Source organism: Ornithorhynchus anatinus, chromosome 13 (assembly GCF_004115215.2).
Source record: "Ornithorhynchus anatinus isolate Pmale09 chromosome 13, mOrnAna1.pri.v4, whole genome shotgun sequence".
In the NCBI taxonomy this organism is placed as follows: Eukaryota; Metazoa; Chordata; class Mammalia; order Monotremata; family Ornithorhynchidae; genus Ornithorhynchus; species Ornithorhynchus anatinus.
The window spans coordinates 34480144-34486143 of NC_041740.1; positions in this window are offsets into that span (position 1 = coordinate 34480144).

Genomic DNA, 6000 nt, shown 5'->3' on the forward strand with positions numbered 1-6000 from the left:
AATTTAGAAGCGATAATTTACTACTGAACATAAATCATAGATCATCCATATCTTGTCTCCAACAGAAAAATGGGAGAAAATTTCCAGCCAACAGGAGAGATTATTTTATTTTGGACAATCACTAGAAACTCAGGACTTCCCTGACTGAGAAAGTCTGTGTTTTAAGAAACCAGAGCCCAGATTGTGTCATTCTCATATGCCTCCAGCTCCCCTCTTGAAATCTTTTGTTGGCAAGTGCAATATTGTTCTAAGGATTGACCTCATTTGTCCTTCCCCTGAAAGACTCAGAGTAGTACAGAGGAGATGAGCGCCGGGTCATGGTGCATTAGGACGCTCCAAAACAGTGGGAACAATAATCCCTCTCAAAGAAGGACAATGCTTTCCTGTGTTGGATTCATAAGCAGACAATTGCTTTCTGCATTTTCCCAGCGGCCTAAGTTGGCTGACCTGTGATCCTGTGACTGCTTATAGCCATTACATGCCGTATTTATTTATTTATTTATTTATTAAGCGCTTACTATGTGCCGAGCACTGTTCTAAGCGCTGGGGTAGACACAAGGGAATCAGGTTGTCCCACGTGGGGCTCACAGTTTTAATCCCCATTTTATAGATGGGGTAACTGGGGCACCGAGAAGTTAAGTGACTTGCCCAAAGTCACACAGCTGACAAGTGGCCAAGCCAGGATTTGAACCCATGACCTCTGACTCCAAAGCCCGTGCTCTTTCCACTGAGCCACGCTGCTTCTACAATGCCAATGAGATGCCAAGCGTCTCAAGGATAGGGACTGTTTCACTTTATTTCTATTGGGTGTTTCTCAAAAGCTAAATACAGTGCTCGGCTCACAGGTAAAGCACAGTGAATACAGCAGTGATGGATCAAAAAATAGTGCTGTTATCATCAGCACCTTGTATTGGAAATGAAGTTTCTGGGAGGTCAGGAAGAGGAATCTCGAAGTGGTCCTAAGATGCTCACTGCAGGCCGATTGGGTTGTTTCCAGTAGCAAAACTTGAACAAAAGCATTGCATCCCTAGAATTAGAACACTGAACAGTAATGAGCCCCTTGGTCATCAGATTTCTGTTTCCCTCTCTTTTGGACACAAGAAGACAATTTTCTATTCATAACCTGGCAAAAAGGAAGAACTTTAGGTTAAATCATTAGTGAATTTAGTGAATTGATGATTTCCACTATGTGAATTTAAACCACTTTTTGCAATGGAGTGCAAATGCCATCCTAACAGGGTATTTTTCATCCAGTGTAATGGGTTAGTTGGATTTGCGGCTCAGGCCAAATGAATCGGGGCAACAGAGAGGAGAAATGTTCTTTCTGGAAATTATCACTAACCTTCAATTAACACTACCCGGTAATCTCTAACCTTGACAGTTCAGACTGTGATTGAGAGAAGCTAAGTCAACGACTGTCTGGGTCTCATCTGATCCTGGGCAGGGGTGGAAATAGGTTGTAATACCTTCTCCAAAATGAAATATAAAACATGGGGATGGCAGTTGCTGGGAAAAAAAAGTGCCGAATAGAGAGCTGGGCAGAGTATAAAAACACAGATAACTGAAATAGAATGTGGTAGTATTTCAATTTTTGGCAACTGTCCAGATTAGCTGACAGCCACCAGATAAGACTGCCCTCTGTAAAAAAAAAAAAAAGATGAAACATGAAGTAGAGTTAAGGGACCCTGTGTGAAATTATCATTTTACAGCCCATTGAACCAAAGGTACTTATTAAGCTTTTACTGTGATGAGCACCGTACTAAGCATTTGGGGAAGCCCAGAATAATAGAGTTGGTAGACACAATTCCCCCATCTCGGGGTCACACTGGGAGAAGTTCCCAGTACTCTACCAATCTGGACTACAGGAGGGAGAGTCAGGCAGAGGCATATCCATTCCATTCCTAGCTTGGGTAATGGCTAGTGAGTGGAAGACAATCTGCTACAAGTCATAACTCACCTGAGCAGCAGAGTCGTGGGGGAGAATCAAGGGCGAAGACTCAAGTTTACTGCCCAGAAGGAAGCAGTGGTAAACCACTTCTGTAGTTTTACCAAGAAAACTCTATGGATACACTATCAGAACGTTTGCAGATGGAGGTGGGACGTTCTGGGAGAGATGTGTCCACGGTGTCACTGTAGGTCGAAGACGACTCGATGGCATATGCCAAAGTATGATCCATGTCCTCAAGTAGCAGGGAAGCAACATGGCCTAGTGGAAAGAACAGAGGGTTGGGAGTCAGAGGACATGAGTTCTAATCCCAGCTCTGCCACTTGTCTGCTGTGTGACCTTGGGCAAGTCACTTCACCTCTCTGTGCCTCAGTTACCTCATCTGTAAAATGGGGATTAAGATTGTGAGCCCAAAGTGGGATACGGTCTATGTTCAACCAGATTAGCATGTATCTATCCCAGAATTTAGTAGAGTACCTAGCCCGTAGTGGACGCTAACAGCTCCCATGAAAAAAGGAGTTTACAGTCTAGCAGAGTGTTTACAATCTGTTCCAGTTCCACCTTAAGGTGCTATTTCTCCCACACTGTATTGGGTTAATTAGGTCTGACTCAGCCCAGTGGAGTTTGGAGTCATTAGAAGAGACTTTCTTTCTGGAAATTATTTTTAAACATTTCATTAACTTGCCAGAAGGAGGCAGAAATTTGTGTGTGTGTGTGTGTGTGTGTGTGTGTGTGTGTGTGTGTGTGTAAATTACCCTAGCTGGGCCTCCAAAGCAATGTAAGAAAATTACTAACTAAGTTTCCTGCACAAATCCCTCTTTTCTGTAGGTATGGAGTTTGTGTTGATGGAGGGGAGGGTCTTCTTCAAAGGATTCCCTGGTCAACCAAATTCTTGGTGTTCTGAGAACTTTCCTATTCAGAGTCAGGTTTCTCCAGTCTCTGAGGGGGAGAGAGCCTTCCAAGGGAAGGGATTAGATTTCTACCTCCATCTTAGAGAAAAGGATGGGTTGTGTGCTGGACTCCAAACTGCTGAAGCACATCAACCCGGTGATATTTCCCTGGGCAACAAAAATGGGGTGCTGTGTGCAACCCTGGCAACAGCTCGAGAAGTTTAAACACTGTTAGATGAAAGAATGAGAGAAGTGCTTGGTGGCAGGGGACAAGGCATCTCAGAGGGTCTTAACTTTTTTTTTGTCCTAAATCTCATCCAGACCTTGGAAAGGCGTGAGTTGTGAGTTTGCAGCTGTGACAGGTTCCAGCCAATCTGTGGACAGTTGTCCAAAAGGGATGAGAGAGTATTCTCTTTGGATCCCTGCCCAGGGGCCTGAAGTCTGGGATGAAAAGCCAACTCTAGGGATGTTGAGGCCTGACCTATCTTGACCCAGCCACGTGATGAGGCATGGGTTTTCCTTGGCTCTGGGAGGGATGGGGTGGACTCCAACTCCAATCAATGGGTACCAGGGGGAGCCAGATGAGAAATGAGTTAATTCGGTAACTTTTCCTGATGTCTGGTTTTGAAGATATCTTTCTTTTTAATTTTTTTTAACAGTATTTGTTAAGCACTTATGTGCCAGGCACTCTAATAAACTCTGGGGTGGATATAAGTTAATTGGGTTAGATGCAGAGCCTCTCCCGCGTGGGGCTCAAAGCCTTAATTCCCATTTTACAGACTAGGTAACTGAGGCACAGAGGAAGTAAAGGATTTACCTAAGGTCACATGGCAGACAAATGGATGAGCTGGGATTAGAACCCAGGTCCTTCTGACTCCCAGGCCATGCTGCTCCTCACTCCTTACTTAAAGAAGCAGGGTGGCCTGGAGGAAAGAGAAGCAGCGTGGCTTAGGGGAAAGAGCACGTGTTTGGGTGTCAGAGGTCATGGGTGCTAATCCCTCCTCTGCCACTTGTCAGCTGTGTGACTTTGGGCAAGTCACTTAACTTCTAAGTGCCTCATTTACCTCATCTGTAAAATGGGGATTAAGACAGTAAGCCCCTCGTGGGACAACCTGATAACGTTGTATCTACCCCAGCACTTAGAACAGTGCTTGGCACATAGTAAGCCCTTAACAGATGCTGTCATTATTATTATTATTATTAATAATAAAGAGCACAGGCCTAGGACCTTTTGCAAGTCAGTTAACTTTTCTGTACTTCAGTTGTAAAATCAGGATTCAATATCCACTCTCCCTTGCCCTTAAACCATAAGCGCCATGTGAGAGCGGAACTGTGTGAAACCTGGTTACCTTATATCTCCCCGCTCGCTGTACTTGGCTCATACTAAGCACATAACAAATACCATGTATATTCTTGTTACTGTTGTTATTATGGACTCTTAATGAAGTGGAAGAAACCAATCATATCATTTGACATTTCTTTCTTCCTCTAAATGTGAACTTCAGACACAGGGTGACTTTCCCAGAAATCTAAGATCCACAGCAGAAGCTGTTGATTTAGAATCAACCAAATTGACGAGATGGGGTCAGGGTAGTAGCAGTCATTGGTCGGTTCGATTCACGATGCCTCCTTCAGTGGAGAAAACTTTCACCCGTGTCATGCCACAGCCTTCAAAAATCTATTTTCTATTCTCTGAAAGCCCCATGAAAACAATTCTTTCTATCATCTGCTGACAAGGGAGCCTCTGTAGTTCCAGTTTTAATGTCTGGTGCATGTTTCTGTGACAGGGCCTGGCTGATGGAACAATTCTAACCAGGCTGAAAGGCTCTGACCCTGAGTTTTCATGTCCATTTGCCGGCCACCCGGCGGTTCAGAGTGACAGGCCGTTATTCTTCCGGTTCCTCGTAGGCGTTCGGAACTGCTCCGGTCCCCGGAAGGTGGTGTTCAGTACAGTTTATTTAGTAATCACCCTCACTGGGCTCCAGGGGGTGATTTTTACTTGTGGTTTTCAATGTTCTCCGAGGAAGTGGCAGACAGCGTCATTTCTCAGGCTGGCTGGGTTTATATATCAATGTCTTTTCTGTTCAGAAAAGACAGTACCGGAGGTGCTGATTTCCAGGCACGCAAATCCATTGGAAAAAAGCACTTTCTGTCAAGAAGAAGATCTGTTGGGTTGGTATCACCTACAGTGGATTAATGGAAAATGAGTCAGGCTCAAACTGGTCTCACCACAGTCTAGCTCCCTCCAGTAACTCAATCCATGGTGCATATTGACACTTACTTTGTATAGGGAACTGTGCCAAGCACTTGGGAGAGTACAACAGAGTTGGTAGACACTTTTCCTGCTCACAAGGAGCTTACATCCTAGAGGGGGAAACAGACATTTAAATAAATTGGGGCTACATATATAAGTATTGTGATGGGGTAGATATTAAGTGCTTAAAGGGTACAGATACAAGTGTATGGGCGATACAGAAGGGAGAGTGAGTAGGGTAAATAAGGACGTAGGCATGGAAGGCTTCTCAGTAGAGATGTGATTTTAGGATGGCTTTGAAGATGGGGAAAGTGGTCTACTGTCGTATATGATTCTGCTTCCCCTAGCCATCCATCTAATATCCTGGGAAATGAAGAGGCTATCCTGCTGGTCCAGAGACAAGCTGAGCAGATCATAGAGCAATTGGGGTTTCTTTACCAAGCAGGTCAGAATGAAAACTTGGGCTCCATTGGCTCAACCTCTAAGATGGTTCTATCTGGCCCGACAGTCCTCTGGATCTCAAAATGAGTGGAGAATGCAAATGGAATAGTAAAATGAGCCATTCTTCCCTCCAGTCCTGCCACTGAAAACCTCTTTGTACCTAATCAATCCCGGCTCTAATTCCGGCTCCATCATAGGCCTGCTGTGTGAACTTGGGCAAGTCACTTAACTTCTCTGTGCCTCATTTATCTTATCTGTAAAATGGAGATTGAGAATGTGAGTCCTATGTGGGACAGGGACTGTGTTACACCTGATTATTTTGTAACTACTCCAGTGCTTAAAACAGTGGCTGGCACATAAAAAGCAAGGAGCTGATACCCTTATTATTAGTATTAATAATAATAATAGACTCAGCTTTGGCCACCACAAAATATTCCAAAGACAAAGTTTTCCTCATCTGAATCCCTCCT